The sequence below is a fragment of the Schistocerca piceifrons genome, chromosome 1, assembly GCF_021461385.2.
Source record: "Schistocerca piceifrons isolate TAMUIC-IGC-003096 chromosome 1, iqSchPice1.1, whole genome shotgun sequence".
In the NCBI taxonomy this organism is placed as follows: domain Eukaryota; kingdom Metazoa; phylum Arthropoda; class Insecta; order Orthoptera; family Acrididae; genus Schistocerca; species Schistocerca piceifrons.
The window spans coordinates 283,332,883-283,349,242 of NC_060138.1; the positions used below are offsets into that span (position 1 = coordinate 283,332,883).

Sequence of the window (16,360 nt, forward strand, 5' to 3'; positions counted from 1 at the left end):
TCACTGAATTTCATCACTTTGAATTTTAATCCCACTCCTGAACCTTTCTTTTATTTCCGTCATTGCTTCTTCGATGTACAGACTGAACAGTAGGGGCGAAGGCTACATCTCTGTCTTACACCGTTTTTAATTCGAGCACTTCGTTCCTGGTCTTCTAGACTTATGTTCCCTCCTGGTTCTTAAATATTGTGTACACTGAGTAGCTGTTAATGTCGTGTTGGACCTCGTTTTGACCCGCTTAGTGCAGCAACTCCTCGTGGTGTGGATTCTACGAGTAGCTGGGAGTCTCCTACCGCGAATTGCCTTTATAGAAGTCAATACCTACGAAAGCGTTTCCGATGCAGGATGTTGTGCACGAACTGACCTCTCAATTATCTCCCACATAAATGTTCGATGGGTTTCATGTTGCGCGATCTGGGTCTCCAAATGATAGGCTCCAATTGTTCAGAATTTTCGTCAAACTAATTGCAGATAAATTTGGCTCGGTGAAATGGCGCATTGTTGTTTGGGTACATGAGGTCCATGAATAGCTGAATAGTAGCCGAACATTACCATTTCCAGTCAACGAGCGGTTCATTTGGAATAGAGGACAAATGCATTTCATGTAAACACAGCCCACACCATTGTAAAGCCACACCAACTTGCATAGTGCCTTGTAGACAACTTGGGTCCACGGCTTCGTGAGGTCTGCGCCACACTCTAACCCTACCACCTGATGAGCAGCTCTTACCATCTGAAATCGGGACTCATCTGACCAGTCCACGGTTTTCCAGTCGTCCGGGGTCGAACTGATATGGTCACGCACCCAGGAGTAGTACTCCAGGCGATACCGTGCTGTTAGCTCAAGCACTCGCGCCTGTCGTCTGCTGCCATAGCCCAATAACGCCAGATTTCACCGCACTCACCGAACGGATATACAGGGTGAGTCACCTAACGTTACCGCTGGATATATTTCGTAAACCACATCAAATACTGCCGAACCGATTCCACAGACCGCACGTGAGGAGAGGGGCTAGTGTAATTGTTTAATACAAACCATACAAAAATGCACGGAAGTATGTTTTTTAACACAAACCTACGTTTTTTTTAAATGGAACCCCGTTAGTTTTGTTAGCACATTTGAACATATGAACAAATAAGTAATCAGTGCCGTTTGTTGCATTGTAAAATGTTAATTACATCCGGAGATATTATAACCTAAAGTTGACGCTTGAGTACCACTCCTCCGCTGTTCGATCGTGTGTATCGGAGAGCACCGAATTACGTAGGGATCCAAAGGCAACGGTGATGGACCTTAGGTACAGAAGAGAATGGAACAGCACATTACGTCCACATGCTAACACCTTTTTATTGGTCTTTTTCACTGACGCACATTTACATTACCATGAGGGGTGAGGTACACGTACACACGTGGTTTCCGTTTTCAATTACGGAGTGGAATAGAGTGTGTCCCGACATGTCAGGCCAATAGATGTTCAATGTGGTGGCCATCATTTGCTGCACACAATTGCAATCTCTGGCGTAATGAATGTCGTACACGCCGCAGTACATTTGGTGTAATGTCGCCGCAGGCTGTCCTAATACGTTGTTTCATATCCTCTGGGGTTGTAGGCACATCACGGTACACATTCCCCTTTAACGTACCCCACAGAAAGGAGTCCAGAGGTGTAAGATCAGGAGAACGGGCTGGCCAATTTATGCGTCCTCCACGTCCTATGAAACACCCGTCGAACATCCTGTCAAGGGTCAGCCTAGTGTTAATTGCGGGATGTGCAGGTGCACCATCATGCTGATACCACATACGTCGACGCGTTTCCAGTGGGACATTTTCGAGCAACGTTGGCAGATCATTCTGTAGAAACGCGATGTATGTTGCAGTGCTCTCCGATACACACGATCGAACAGCGGAGGAGTGGTACTCAAGCGTCAACTTTAGGTTATAATACCTCTATCTCCGGATGTAATTAACATTTTAGAATGCAACAAACGGCACTGATTACGTATTTGCTTATATGTTCAGATGTGCTAACAAAACTAACGGGGTTCCATTTAAAAAGACGTAGGTTTGTGTTAAAAACATATTTCCGTGCATTTTTGTATGGTTTGTATTAAACAATTACAGTAGCCCCTCTCCTCACGTTCGGTCTGTGGAATCGGTTCGTCAGTATTTGATGTGGTTTACGAAATATATCCAGCGGTAACGTTATGTGACTCACCCTGTATTCGTAGTACGGAAATCCTTTCACGTGAATCACCTGAGTCCAAATAACAGCACTGCCCATGCGTTGCCGTTTTATACTTCGTGTACGCGATACTACCGTCGTCTATGTAGGTGCATATCGCTATCCCACGACTTCTGTCACAATGTTTCCCTATGGTTTACTCCTATTGCCCTCAGAATTTCGGTCACGTTGCACCGTTTGACGCTGTAGTACGCTTTTGTCAAGTCGTCAGATCTCATGCACGTGCGTCTTAGGGAATGTAATGAAGTAAGGCGGTGCCGAGGTGTTTGCTGAGAGGAGCGCCACGCAGGGCGGCTTTGCAGCAGAGGCTGCAGATTACGGTAAGCTACCGGCGCCGGGCCGGATAACGGCACAGCTCGGCGTGAAGGCGACGCATCTGAGGGAGCGGCGGTCGGCTCACTCCGCTGAGGAGTCACCGCCTCCGCCTTGACACTTGCAGCGCTAGCACACGCAGCGCACGCAGCTGCCTGCGGTTGAGGCAGGTTCCCGATCCACACGGGAGCGAGCAAAAAGACACCCGTCCCATTTCTCGCAGCCGAGTCGTTAGCCGGCGGTTCTTCAGACTCACTCCGACATTTACAGTATATGCGCACAGCTGGGCCCCCCCACCGACGTCTCCATTATTTCCTGTGTCTGAAGAACTTACCTCTAGTGATAAACCGCGCAGCAGCTAAGTTTTTCTGCAAGCGGCGACGTTATTAGCCATCAATCTACATTAAACTGCGTTCGTAGACGTCACATCCGACTAGGGTATTGCCGGACAGCTTTGCTCGGTGCGCCTTTAGCGTTAACTACATCGAGAATGACTCTGGTCGCCGGCCGGGGTGTCCGAGTGGTTCTAGGCGCCACAGTCTGGAACAGCGCGACCGCTACGGTCGCAGGTTCGAATCCTGCCTCGGGCATGGATGTGTGTGATGTCCATAGGTTAGTTAGGTTTAAGTAATTCAAAGTTCTATGGGACTGATGACTTCAGAAGTTAAGTCCCATAGTCCTCAGAGCCACTTGAACCATTTTTTTGACTCTGGTCAACGATAAAGGATTGAAATTTACTTGTGTTCTCCGCTTACCACCTTGCTGTGTGCTTGGAGTGATGTTGTGGTACTGCTGTCTTTACACTTCCATGTTCCAGTCACGAATGGCGTGTGGGAAGAATGACTATTGCAAAATCTCCGTATTACCACTAATTTCTGAGATTCTCTCGTCGTGGTCATTTCTCGAGACGTAGAGGCATGAAGTCAGACGCTGATGGAAAAAGGATCGCAACACCAAGAAGGAGTTGTGCGAAAGTTGGTAGGCGTGTTTCTACATGTCAAATATGAAGTATTTTCAAATTTCGCGGTAATTGCATACGAGTAGCGTTCCGTGGTGGCCACGGAAATGTACAGTCGTAAGAAGACGGGGCTTCGGGTGGCAACGTGGCACTACCGGGACGGAAGACCATCGTGTTCGGCGTTATGTCTCTGGCGCATCGTACTGCATCTGCAGCACTATGATGGTGCAAATCAGATTTTCTTTAAACACATGCGAGTTATCGGTCTTGAGCGTCGGGTACCTTTGAGATTTGACGTGGTAAGTTGATGTTAGTCAAGAATACTTTTAAGGCGAGAGAGATGCCATTGTTAATGCCTCATTGAGTTTGAACGAGATACGGCTACGTGACGCTGGATGTTCTTTCTGCGATAATCCAGAAAGATTTGTCAGGAAGGTAGCCACTGTAACATGATCGAATTGTTCCGTGGTCGTCACGGAAATGTACAGTCGTAACAAGACGGGGCTTCGGGTGGCAACGTGGCACTACCGGGACGGAAGACCATCGTGTTCGGCGTATGTCTCTGGCGCATCGTACTGCATCTGCAGCAGCAATTTGAGAAGCAGTTGAGACCACAGTGACACAACGAACTGTTACAAATCGGTTACTCCAAGGACAGCTTCGACCCAGATGCCCTGTAGCGTGAATTCCACTGACCCCAAACGACCCTCATTTGCGACTTTAGCGGTGTCAAGCTAGAGCTCTTTTGGTGGAAAGATGGAGGTCTGTTGTGGTATTTGATGAAAGCTGATTCTTCTTCGGTGCAAATGATGCCACGTGCTGGTTAGAAACAGGCTAGTTGAGGGCCTGCAACTAACCTGTCTATGTGCTAGACACACTGAACCTGGAGTTATGGTCCGGTTTGCGATTTCATGTGACTGTAGGAGCACTATCGTCGTAATCCCATGCTCCCTGACTGTAAATTTGTGCATCAGTCTAGTGATTCGACCTGTTGTGCTGCCAGTTACGAACATCATTCAAAATGGTTCAAATGGATCTGAGCACTATGGGACTTAACATCTGAGGTCATCAGTCCCCTAGAACTTAGAACTACTTAAACCTAACTAACCTAAGGACGTCACACACATTCATGCTCGACACAGGATTCGAACCTGCGACCGTAGCCGTCGCGCGGTTCCATACTAAAGCACCTAGAACTGCTCGGCTACACTCGCCGGCGAACAGCATTCCAGGGGGTGTTTTCCTACAGGATAATGCTTACCCACATATCGCTGCTGTAACGTAACATGTTCTGCACTGTGTCGACGTGTCCCTTGGTCTGCTCAATCACCAGAGCTGTCTCCAATGTATCACATATGGGACAACATCAGATGACAATCCAGCATCATCCACAAATAGCATTAAAGGTACCGGTATTGACTGACCTCAAAAGACATGGAACTCTATCGTACAAACTGACTGCCGGCACCTGCACAACACAATGCATGCACGTTTGGAAGCTTGCATTCAACATTCTGGTGGTTTTACCGGTTAATGGTGTCCCTCCATTTCACATTTAGAATGGCTATCTTGAGCGTACATTAACCTGTGGTTTGCGGTGTTTATCACTTAAAAATGTTACCTAGACAAATGTACTTCTAACATTTCATTACTCTACATTAATTATTTTGAGCGAGTCTTCTCTCGGAATTGCAGTAATAAAGAGGCACTATATCTCCCTGGCAGCACCTGTCATTGGAGTTTGTCGATAACCTCGTGACGACTAAACACTCCTGTGACGAAACGCGCTACGGTCGCAGGTTCGAATCCTGCCTCGGGCATGGATGTGCGTGATGTCCTTAGGTTAGTTAGGTTTAAGTAGTTCTAAGTTCTAGGGGACTGATGACCTCAGAAGTTAAGTCGCATAGTGCTCAGAGCCATTTGAACCATTTTGTGACGAAACGCGTCGCTGTTCGGTGGATCTTATGTATCTCCTCTATTAATCCAACCTGATAAGGATCCCAAAAGATTCAAGAATCGGTACAACAAATGCTTTGTAAGCCATTTGTTTAATGGATGAACGATATGTTACGTGACTATTAAAACAACTCTGTTACGTATCTATTAAGCCAATATACGTTGTATGCTGGACCCTACTGAAATTTTAATAGGGGAAGGTTCACCAATAGAAAAGCAAGTTTTCAGCATTCATCTCCTTTTCAGACAGCAGTGAGGAAGCTATTCAGCTTTTATTGCAGTGTCTTTCTTTTTTCTGTTAAAATTTCAGTAACTTAAAAACCATCACCACCACTATAACATGCCGTCTCAGAGATACCCCGTCACATATCACGCACGAATACCGGGTTTGCACAAAGATATGGAAACGCCAAAAGCACAAGACATTACTATGCCTACTCCGGTGTAGGAAAACAGTCGGCATTCAAATCATTTTTATTTCAACTCAGAATAGATAAATAGAGTCGCTGTATGGTTTTCAAGGGAATCTTAACATTTTTTTCCTGAAAAATAGAGGTAAACTCGTTTAACTACTGTATAATGGAGGTGCACAGCGATCAAGCGTCCTTCACTCTGAAGTAGATCACAAAGACCCAATAATATCAACATCTGGTGACAGTGTTGGACAGAAGATATGCAACAATTCATCCTCCTCGTACTAACAAAACCAGTCCTGGACGATGCGGGCTCTGTGAACAGTGTCCCTGTCACCATTGGCGAACAAACATTGTACCATGGGAGGGACATGATCAAATAAAATGGTCACATAGCCTTTGGCAGTAACGCGAACTCGCAGAGTAACCTTGGGCTTCACGGTATACCACGATATGGCAGCCCATATAACCGAACCCCCACCACGATTCGCTCCTGGGACGTAAACTCGGCCTGAAGTGTGTGCGACAAAACTCGGCCTAGCAAATGACTTTCTCTAATGCTCCATGGTCCAGGTTTTATGGCTTCGGCACCACATTTTCCTGTGACAGGTATTTGCGTCACTGATGAGTGTTTTTGGAATCTCAGCTCGCCCTGCATTTCCCAACTTATAGAACTCCTTTCGTGATGTTTTGATACTGACAAAGTTCGTGAGTGCGACGTTCTGTTCTGCAGTGACTTTTACAGCCGCTGCCCTCTTGTTTTTCCTCACTATCCTCTTCAATGAACGTTCGTCACGATCACTCAATACACACTTTCGTCTGCGTTGTGGTTTAGCGGATGATGTTTTTCCGCTTTCCCTGTGCGCGGTGTATATCTTCGATACTTTGCCTCTTGAAACACCAAACATTTTGACTACCTTGGTTATAAAAGCAACCACCATACGAGCATCAACAGTTTGCCCACGTTCGAATTCACTCACAACTTCACAGAACTTTGTTCTGACTACGGTCGACACATGCAAAGTATTGAGGACATCCCACAGGTGCTGTCCGTTGTCAAATACAACTGTGTAACCTGCAGCCTTGGATAGTACCTGAATTTGTGTTCAAGCATGTATTTCTCTCGGTGTTTCATATTTTTGTTCATCCCGTGCGATCAGGGTATCATTCAAGCGCCTCCAACATATTCGAAACTTTCCTTCACAACCGATTTGTTAACAGTTCTCCCGATGCAGGGAGTTACTCGTGGATGCAGCATATTAGTTCCCTCTGTAACAGATAACAGGAGCGCACTTTCAAGTGCAGAGTCGATCCATTTCTCAAGCAGGACCAACGTTCCAACGCATATGCGCCGTCACACGTTCTCACGGGTCACGCAAAAGTCACATACAGGAGTAAAGGAAAAATAAAACTTTTACACTTAGTTATGTGTGGTTGTCGATAACGAATAAAGGTCATACAGTTATTTGTAGGGATATTTTCAGTAAGAGACGAAAGCCATAAAATTTCTTTGTGCGGTTTCGACTCTGCCCATGTATCATTCACCGTAATAAATCGGCCCATAATATCAGTTTAGTTCTTTTGAGCGACCCATATATCGCATAGAGACCCATTTTATACACTCCTGGAAATGGAAAAAAGAACACATTGACACCGGTGTGTCAGACCCACCATACTTGCTCCGGACACTGCGAGAGGGCTGTACAAGCAATGATCACACGCACAGCACAGCGGACACACCAGGAACCGCGGTGATGGCCGTCGAATGGCGCTAGCTGCGCAGCATTTGTGCACCGCCGCCGTCAGTGTCAGCCAGTTTGCCGCGGCATACGGAGCTCCATCGCAGTCTTTAACACTGGTAGCATGCCGCGACAGCGTGGACGTGAACCGTATGTGCAGTTGACGGACTTTGAGAGAGGGCGTATAGTGGGCATGCGGGAGGCCGGGTGGACGTACCGCCGAATTGCTCAACACGTGGGGTGTGAGGTCTCCACAGTACATCGATGTTGTCGCCAGTGGTCGGCGGAAGGTGCACGTGCCCGTCGACCTGGGACCGGACCGCAGCGACGCACGGATGCACGCCAAGACCGTAGGATCCTACGCAGTGCCGTAGGGGACCGCACCGCCACTTCCCAGCAAATTAGGGACACTGTTGCTCCTGGGGTATCGGCGAGGACCATTCGCAACCGTCTCCATGAAGCTGGGCTACGGTCCCGCACACCGTTAGGCCGTCTTCCGCTCACGCCCCAACATCGTGCAGCCCGCCTCCAGTGGTGTCGCGACAGGCGTGAATGGAGTGACGAATGGAGACGTGTCGTCTTCAGCGATGAGAGTCGCTTCTGCTTTGGTGCCAATGATGGTCGTATGCGTGTTTGGCGCCGTGCAGGTGAGCGCCACAATCAGGACTGCATACGACCGAGGCACACAGGGCCAATACCCGGCATCATGGTGTGGGGAGCGATCTCCTACACTGGCCGTACACCACTGGTGATCGTCGAGGGGACACTGAATAGTGCACGGTACATCCAAACCGTCATCGAACCCATCGTTCTACCATTCCTAGACCGGCAAGGGAACTTGCTGTTCCAACAGGACAATGCACGTCCGCATGTATCCCGTGCCACCCAACGTGCTCTAGAAGGTGTAAGTCAACTACCCTGGCCAGCAAGATCTCCGGATCTGTCCCCCATTGAGCATGTTTGGGACTGGATGAAGCGTCGTCTCACGCGGTCTGCACGTCCAGCACGAACGCTGGTCCAACTGAGGCGCCAGGTGGAAATGGCATGGCAAGCCGTTCCACAGGACTACATCCAGCATCTCTACGATCGTCTCCATGGGAGAATAGCAGCCTGCATTGCTGCCAAAGGTGGATATACTTTGTACTAGTGCCGACATTGTGCATGCTCTGTTGCCTGTGTCTATGTGCCTGTGGTTCTGTCAGTGTGATCATGTGATGTATCTGACCCCAGGAATGTGTCAATAAAGTTTCCCCTTCCTGGGACAATGAATTCACGGTGTTCTTATTTCAATTTCCAGGAGTGTATTTGCATTCTGTAATTACCTAGCAAATGCGGTATCCAATATGTGCGAAGATTTATCGTAATTCATTTCTATCATCAACTACTTTTTTAACGCCGATCTTTGAGTACCGCGTTGTGTATTTTATGTAGGCTTTCTATTGTTGATGGACCATTGGGACGCCACTTCACGTGAACAACCTTCAATAGAAGTGTAGCAATGTTATAAGTCGCTGTCAATTTCTTAATTCTTAAAAATGAAGAGCGAGACTGCTCTGAAAACTTCAGCAAATGTGAATGAATTTCTGTTCTCGAAAAAGGTAAAAAATTGGGATGGTACTTACATGCTTGATTGGCGACTCTATGGAGTGTTCTGTGCACCACGACCAAATAGTGGATAGAATTGGAAGGAGAATCAGCTTTGGCCGTATTTTTTTGTTTTATTATCCGTAAAATCGATTATCGGTCACTTAGTGACCATCCTCAGTGTTGTAATATACTATTAAAATTGGTAGGCACTGGTATCAACAAGCTTAGAGCGATTATGTGATCGCTGTAAGCTTGTTGATACCAGTGCCTACCAATTTTAATAGTATATTACAACACTGAGGATGGTCACTAAGTGACCGAAAATCGATTTTACGGACAATAAAACAAAAAAATACGACCAATGCTGATTCTCCTTCCAATTCTACTTACATGTTTGTTATTTACTTTCACTCAATACGCGCTGTTATTTTCAATGTCACACTAACAAACGTATTACGCGTATCAAGTTGGTACTTGTCTTACGTTGTTATTCTACATGCAACAAAAAAAAAATTATTGTAATTTACCGTGTCACTCTGAACACTTTGTCAGCTTGCCCGAATAACTCTTTTAAGTGCGTACGAGAATCTTGTTGTTTTCTTGGCACGCCGCGCCGCGGCGCGCTTGCGGGCACTCGCGTGACAGTGAATGGGCGCCTCCCGGGCAGCTGGTCGGCGTGCCATTCCCAGAGCCGGCAGCTTCTAATTGCTGCCCTCTCAGCACATACGGCTGTCTCTGGCTCTTTCGCTTTCATCGTCCCCGTACCAGTCCGACGAGATGTCACTCGACGCAGTGCGAGATATTTTCTCCCACTTCTTGTTGCAGTTCTACTGCAGTGTGATTCTGAGAAGCAGGGAGACGAAGCCGGTTTCTCATCCTCGGTCGTATACAGCGGCACTTACTAAATGTTACATTTTCGCAAACTGTGTCGTGCATACTTAGCGACGTAGCGCAAAGGTACATTGACTGCATGACATACAATTTTACCACAACAGTGTGCGTAAACGGAAGCTCTTTTTCTGGTACGCTACTGTATTGTAAAATGATAATTTTGGTAGTTTTGTCGACATACGTGATTCTCTGCAGCTCATTTTCGAGCCAGTACAGTCTAATAGTTTGTTGGCTTTTTCATATACACTTCTGGCCATTAAAATTGCTACACCAAGAAGAAATGCAGATGATAAACGGGTATTTATTGGACAAACATATTATACTAGAACTAATATGTGATTACATTTTCACTCAATTTGGATGCATAGATCCTGAGAAATCACTACCCAGAACAACCACCTCTGGCCATAATAACGGCCTTGATACGCCTGGGCATTGAGTCAAACACAGCTTGGATGGCGTGCACAGGTACAGCTGCCCATACAGCTTCAACACGATACCACAGTTCATCAAGAGTAGTGACTGGCGTATTGTGACGAGCCAGTTGCTCGGCCACCATTGACCAGACGTTTTCAATTGGTGAGAGATCTGGAGAATGTGCTGGCCAGGCAGCAGTCGAACATTTTCTGTATCCAGAAAGGCTCGTACAGGACCTGCAACATGCGCTCGTGCATTATCCTGCTGAAATGTAGGGTTTCGCAGGGATCGAATGAAGGGTAGAGCCACTGGTCGTAACACATCTGAAACGTAACGTCCACTGTTCAGAGTGCCGTCAATGCGAACAAGAGGTGACCGAGACGTGTAACCAATAGCACCCCATACCATCACACAGGGTGATAACGCCAGTATGGCGATGACGCATACACGCTTCCAATGTGCGTTCAGCGCGATGTCGCCAAACACGGATGCGACCATCATGATGCTGTAAACAGAACCTGGATTCATCCGAAATAATGACGTTTTGCCATTCGTGCACCCAGGTTCGTAGTTGAGTACACCATCGCAGGCGCTCCTGTCTGTGATGCAGCGTCACGGGTAACCGCAGCCTTGGTCTCTGAGCTGATAGTCCATGCTGCTGCAGACGTCGCCGAACTGTTCGTGCAGATGGTTGTTGTCATGCAAACGTCCCCATCTGTTGACTCAGGGATCGAGGCGTGGCTGCACGATCCGTTACAGCCATGCGGGTAAGATGCCTGTCATCTCGACTGCTAGTGATACGAGGCCGTTGTGATCCAGCACGGCGTTCCGTATTACCCTCCTTCTAACTGCTTGGATTGTGGTATCATCCCACCAACTTGTCTGTCTTATTTTTTCCTTTCCAGATGTTCTGCCACATACTTTTTGTGCTGCTTCGACTAAAGTGTCTTTGAATAAACTCCATTCTTTTTCTACATCGCAGAAAACTTCTTTCGAAAATTTTTGTGTTATTAATTCTCTGTACTTCTCAGCACATTCACTCTCCTTCAATTTCCAATCCCGTATCCCCATCACTTTCTTCTGTTTTCTATTTTTCACACACTGATTCATTTTCCATTGTCCCACCAGTAATCTATGGTCTCCATCTGCTCTCACACTTGGAATTACCTTCACATTTGTTACTTTCTCTCCCCATTCCCTATCTACTAGAATATAATCAATTACACTCTTCGTTCTTCCATCCCAACTGTATCTGGTGATAACATGACTTTCTCTCTTCATAAAACAGCTGTTTGCTATTTTCATTCCATTCCTCTGGCACAAATCCAGGAGTCTTTCCCCTTCTTCATTTCTGCCTCCATATCCAAAACATCCCAATACTTGCTCAAATCCCTTTCTGTCTTTGCCTACCTGTGCATTAAAATCTCCCATCACTATATTAGCACTCTCTATATGGTTTTCTAACACATTTTCAAAGTCCATCTTCTCTTCTTCGCTACATCCCACTTGAGGTGCATAAATCTGGATTACTTTTAGTGTTTCTTTTTGGAATCTCAGGTTTAAGATTATGATCCTGTCTGATATATATCTCACATTTTCAATACAGCTTTGTACATTCTTATTCACCATCACTGCCACACCATTTCTTCCATACCTGTTATTCCCACTCCAGTACAGTTTTCCTCTTCCTCTCAAATTCTTCTCACCTTTTCCCTTCCACTTTGTTTCGCTTAATCCCAATATATCCAACTTCCTCTCTGTTAATACAACTGTCATTTCTTCCATTTTTCCATTGAGGGTTAATATATTAAGCGTGCCAATATTTAGGTTATTTTTTAGTCCAGTTGGTTTCATCTTCTTGTACTGATGAATATCATCAAGTCTCCCATCATTTGCACCAGTACTTGAAGAAACAGTGGGGTCAAATCCTGAGTGGTTCGTTCCGAGGCTCGTCTGTGTTTTGAAAGCAATATATGAAGACTTTCCTACTGGCTTGCTAGGCCTAACGCAAGGAAGGAGTTTCTGTTGGGGTTGTCTCCCTTAGCATTTGGAGTTTCTCCTCCACCACAAGGCAGTGGTTCCCTTCTCATTTAATCCCCAGAAAGGAGGGTTGCCTCATCTGCCAGCTACGCCGTTCCGAAGTCTTCCTTCTCCGCCGTGGCTGCCATTAAGGTCTTCACCCGTAACCCTAGGCATGGTGAATAATTATCAAGTTGTAAACGCAGAAATTTTACACTGTCAACCTCTTAGATCTACGTACCGTAGTATGTTATAAACGTGCTGGAAGGATATCTCTTACATGTTCTTAACAGCATATTGTGGGTCTTTTGAAAGTTTAATGACAGTGAACTAGCTTTCAACTAATTATTAATGCCAATGAAAACTTGATTAACAGCTATTTCTAAATCTGTACTTGAGTTGCTATTTATTGCAATGTTTGTATCAGCAGCAAACAAAACAAACTCAGCTTCTGCCAAAGTAACACGCGAGAGGTCATTAATGTAAACAAGAAAAAGCAATGGACCCGAGAAAGAACCATGAAGAAAACCACATGTAATTAATTCCCAATCAGATGAAGACTGATTGCTTACTCCACTGGTTATTTTGCGATGACACCCTTCGTTTTCTTAAGGTTAAGTAAGGCTCAAAACATTTCTCAGTACTGCCAGTGACACCATAACATTCAAATTTAGTTAAGAGAATGCTGCGATTCACATAATCAAAGGCTTCTGACAGTTCACAGAAAATGGCAGTAGCTTCTAATTTGTAATCTAATGAATTAAGTACATTCTCACTGTACATGTAAGTACCCTCCCTATATTAAACGCTTAAGCAACTCAGACTGTGACTTGGATACCATATTATTTGTAGTCAGATGCTTAAGAAGATGCTTGAACACAACATTTTCAAATCTTTTTGAAAAAGTTGGCAACGGTGAAATTAGTCTATAGTCTGACGGGTATCTCTTTATCCTCGTTTTGGCAAAGAGGCTTAACTTCAGCATATTTTAACCAGTCTGGAAATGTTCTGCTGATAAGAGATAGATTTCACAAATAACTTACGATAGAACTCAACTCGCATGAGCACTCTTTGATTAACTTCGTTTACATATTAACAGACCTACTAGAATGCTTATATTTTAAGGATTTTATGATGTATGATACTTCTTTGGGATATGAGTGACATTTCCATTTCACTGAAGACTCATCTCAGCTATTCCACTGCACTGTTTACTGAACCTCATCTGTTGCTCTTCCTTATTGACCTCACCTGTCTCCGTCTTCACTATACCCCACATAGCTTTTATTTTGTTGCTTTACGTAATTATCTTTTTCTCGTAATAAAGCTGCTTAGATTTTCGAATTACTTGATTCAGTATTTTGTAGTATTCTTTGTAATGCATTATAATGCTAACATCAGACCTGTTCCTAGATAGTAGATTCCCCATGTGACATCATTCCTTGTGTAATCCATGGTTTAGTTTTTGATCCGAGTAACTTTGAGGAAACAATTTTCAAAAGAGAAAGTAACTTTATTAATGAATGTTTTGTATTTTCCATTTGAGTCAGAAGTATTGTAAATATTTATCCAGTTCATATCTTTGAGCGACCTCCTAAAATTCTCAATTTCTGACTGATTTATTATCCTCCTGTACTCAGATTTAATAGATTTTATATCCTGACAAGTTTCAACATTTAACATGAGGCTCTATATGTCATGATCATAAAGCCAATTTACTATTGGTTTTGTGGTATAACTTTTTCCCTAGATTTGTCTACAACGACATTATCAACGGCAGTTTCAGAGCATTTACATACCCTAGTTTCGATGTTCACAGTAGGAACTAAATTGAATGACAGTGTCACTAACTGTAATAATTGGTCACTGACAGAGCTTTTCAATAAATCCACATTAAAATCAACAAGAACCACTATTTCCTTGTTTTTTACTATGAGCTGGGGCAACAGAGCGTCGATGTTTTATGAAGAGGCTGCTCTGAATATACTTACTCCTTACATGGAGACGTTGAGCACCTCATCTGTTCTTCAGTTCAGCACGATTATGTTCTACCCAAACGGTGAGACGGACAGTGGGATGGCAGGATGGGAGGGAGGATTGGGGGGGGGGGGGGGTTAACTGCTTTCAGAGACTCACATGAAATAATGAATGTGCAATTAACCTTCTACCCAGGCGCTTTGATATATGGCAATAAATTGTTTCTTTTGTTCGTTTAAAATAGAAAAGTGCTTTATTTGTTTCGTTATATGTGGCTCCCTATTAGCCATTTAGCGTGTTATTGCCAAGTTAGTCTCTCCACAGCAAGCCCCTTCATCCCTGAATAACTGCTGCAAGCTACATCCATGTGATTGTAGATACGAGTGGCGTCGGTTCCGTCGGACATACCTGACGGAACAGACACGACTCATATCTATAATTGTACGGGCGCGACGGATGTTTGATGAAAAAGTTTCAGAGCGGATGCATAACCAACGTCCGCAGTCCAAAAGAGAATCAGAAATCTGCGAGTAGGAGGTTAATGAGCGAGGATCGTTGCGATGCGCCGAGCGCGAAGTTCGGAATTTAGGTCTGACGAAAGCCTACAACCTTTCTAGAGAAGCGGAGCACCCAGGTTCGAGTCCCAGTCCGGCACACATTTTCAGTTCTCGCCGTTGTATTGCCGGAATTCCCTGTAAGGTTGGAAGTCATTTCCTTCCTACCTCTTTTCCAACACTTTCCTTTCTATTCCTTTCACCCCATTTATTCATACATCCATGTGAACCTGCTTACTGTACTCCAAGGCATGATCTCCTACCACAGTTTTTACCCCTTCCCATCTCCAAACTTCCCGCCATTAACAATTTGACGATTCCTTGACATTTCACGACGACGTGTTCTACATACTACATTCTTAAGCGAGTTGTGATATAAATTCAGTTTTTACAATTTGATTCAGTGTCTTCCGGTTCGTGACTCTAATTTTCAGCATTTTCAGCGTTCTTCTGTAGTATGACATTTTCGGAACTTGTATTATCTTCATCCATGGAATACTTACGGTCCACGTTTCACTTCCATACAAGACTGCCCTACAGAAAACTGCCTTGAAAAGACTTCCCAACACGTAAATTTAGATAACTTATTAACAAATTTCTCTTTTTCAGAAATACTACAGCCAGTCTACATTTTACATCCTCTCTGGTTTGGCTTTATCAGTTATTTTGGTGCCTAAATAAAACAACTCTTTTTCAAGTTTTAGGGTATAATTACTATCGCTTGAGCCTTGTCCCGCAGTTACGCAGGGTCAGCCATCGTTAATCGGATTTGGCAAGTTAATGTTTAAGGGGTGGCCGGATGCCCTTCTTGCCACCCACACCCCCCGGGACGGAATTAGTGTACCCCAACTGTCTGCGTCGAGTGAAATCTATGGAATAGTGCGAAAGTGTTCAGATGTCTGCGAGCCGTGTAACTGAGGCGGAACATGAGGACCAGCCCGGTATCCACCTAGTGGGATGTGGAAAACCGCCTAAAAACCACATCCAGGCTGGCCGGCACATCGGCCCTCGTCGTTAATCCGCCGGGCGGATTCGATCCAGGGTCGGCGTGCCTACCCGAGTCCAGGAAGCAGCGCGGGTACAAGTGTTAGGGTATAATATCCTAGATTAATTATCACAGTATCTCATAATTAAATTCGACTACATTCCGTTACATTTGTTTTCCTTTAGTTGACGTTCATCTTATGGCCTCTTTTCAAGACATTATCAGTTCCGCTCAGTTGCTTGTTACTAATCCTTTTCCGACTCTCAGAGAGTTACGTCATCAGAAAAACCCTAAACTTTTGTTTATTAT

At 45.0% G+C, this 16,360-nt stretch overlaps 1 protein-coding gene across 1 annotated transcript in view; it reads right to left on the reverse strand.

Moving 5' to 3' along the window:
* The window catches only part of LOC124712193, a 679,509-nt gene that overhangs the window by 105,321 nt on the left and 557,828 nt on the right, over positions 1 to 16,360 (reverse strand). The window lies entirely within an intron of this gene.